We start from the raw sequence: 2584 nt of genomic DNA, 5'->3' as shown, positions 1-2584 counted from the left end.
TGTCCACTCTCACCACTGTTATTCAACATAGTTTTGGAAGTCCTAGCCACGGCAATCAGAGAAGAGAAAAAAGTGAAAGGAATACAAATTGGAAAAGAAGAAGTAAAGCTGTCACTGTTTGCAGATGACATGATACTATGCATAGAGAATCCTAAAGATGCCACCAGAAAACTACTAGAGCTAATCAATGAATTTGGTGATGTTGCAGGATACAAAATTAATGCACAGAAATCTCTTGTATTCCTATACACTAATGATGAAAAATCTGAAAGAGAAATAAAGGAGACACTCCCAGTTACCATTGCAACAAAAAGAATAAAATACCTAGGAATAAACCTACCTAAGGAGACAAAAGAGCTGTATGCAGAAAACTATAAGACACTGATGAAAGAAATTAAAGATGATACCAACAGATGGAGAGATATACCATGTTTTTGGATTGGAAGAATCAATATTGTGAAGATGACTATACTACCCAAAGCAATCTACAGAGTCAGTGCAATCCCTTTCAAATTACCAATGGCATTTTTTACGGAACTAGAACAAAAAATCTTAAAATTTGTATGGCAACACAAAAGACCCCGAATAGCCAAAGCAGTCTTGAGGGAAAAAAACGGAGCTGGAGGGATCAGACTCCCTGACTTCAGACTATACTACAAAGCTACAGTCATCAAGACAATATGGTACTGGTACAAAAAGAGAAACATAGATCAATGGAACAAGATAGAAAGCCCAGAGGTAAACCCATGCACCTATGGTCAACACCTCACTTACAGACTGAAAGTCTAAATGCTAAACTATCAACTAGTTTCTCTAGTTGCGGCAATGACAAAGGAGGCAAGGATATACAATGGAGAAAAGACAGTCTGTTCAATAAGTGGTGCTGGGAAAACATATAAAAAAATGAAATTAGAACACTCCCTAACACCATACACAAAAATAAGCTTAAAATGGATTCGAGACCTAAATTTAAGACCGGACACTATAAAACTCTTAGAGGAAAACATAGGAAGAACACTCTTTGACATAAATCACAGCAAGATCTTTTTTTGGTCCACCTCCTAGAATAATGGAAATAAAAACAAAAATAAACAAATGGGACCTAATGAACCTTAAAAGCTTTTGCACAGCAAAGGAAACTACAAATAAGACGAAAAGACAACCCTCAGAGTGGGAGAAAATATTTGCAAATGAATCAACGTACAAAGGATTAATCTCCAAAATATATAAACAGCTCATGCAGCTCAATATTAAAAAAACCAACAACCCAATCAAACAATGGGCAGAAGACCTAAAGAGACATTTCTCCAAAGAAGACATACAGATGGCCAAGAAGCACATGAAAAGATGCTCAACATCAGTAATTATTAGAGAAATGCAAATCAAAACTACAATGAGGTATCACCTCACACCAGTTAGAATGGGCATCATCAGAAAATCTACAAACAGCAAATGCTGGAGAGGGTGTGGAGAAAAGGGAACCCTCCTGCACTGTTGGTAGGAATGTGAATTGATACAGCCACTATGGAGAACAGTATGGAGGTTCCTTAAAAAACTAAAAATAGAATTACCATATGATCCAGCAATACCACTACTGGGCATATACCCAGAGAAAAACATAATTCAAAAAGACACATGCACCCCAATGTTCATTGCAGCACTATTTACAATAGCCAGGTCATGGAAGCAACCTAAATGCCCATCGACAGACGAATGGATAAAGAAGATGTGGTACATACATACAGTGGAATATTACTCAGCCATTAAAAGGAACTAAATAGGGTCATTTGTTGAGACGTGGATGGATCTAGAGACTGTCATACAGAGTGAAGTAAGTCAGAAAGCGAAAAACAAATATCGTATATTAACGCATATATGTGGAACCTAGAAAAATGGTACAGATGAACCGGTTTGCAGAGCAGAAACTGAGACACAGATGTAGAGAACAAACGTATGGACACCAAGGGGGGAAACTGCGGGGGGGTGGTGGTGGTGGTGTGATGAATTGGGCGATTGGGATTGACTTGTATACACTGATGTGTATAAAATTGATGACTAATAAGAACCTGCTGTATAAAAAAATAAATAAAATTTAAAAATTAAAAAAAAAAAAAAAAATATGTAACTATTTCTAATCCTGAGACTGGAAAAACATTCTCCCGTGGGTCCTGATAGAAGAAACACTATATAAAGTATTTTTAAGACCTTATTACAATAAGCACACTGACAAGTTTCATGGGATTTTTAAAATGATGTCCCAAAATATGAGCTCATGGCATCACACCAAAGCAAAGGTCAGAAATCAGGTCTAAAGAAAGCCAATACTGGGTTTCCCTGGTGGCGCAGTGGTTGAGAGTCTGCCTGCTAATGCAGGGGACGCGGGTTCGAGCCCTGGTCTGGGAGGATCCCACATGCCGCAGAGCAGCTGGGCCCGTGAGCCACAACTGCTGAGCGTGCGCGTCTGGAGCCTGTGCTCCGCAACAAGAGAGGCCGCGATAATGAGAGGCCCGCGCACCGCGATGAAGAGTGGCCCCCACTTGCCACAACTAGAGAAAGCCCTCGCACAGAAACGAAGACCCAACAC

This window comes from Eubalaena glacialis, chromosome 17 (assembly GCF_028564815.1).
Source record: "Eubalaena glacialis isolate mEubGla1 chromosome 17, mEubGla1.1.hap2.+ XY, whole genome shotgun sequence".
Classification (NCBI taxonomy): Eukaryota; Metazoa; Chordata; class Mammalia; order Artiodactyla; family Balaenidae; genus Eubalaena; species Eubalaena glacialis.
Note: the sequence above shows the minus strand (reverse complement) of the source record.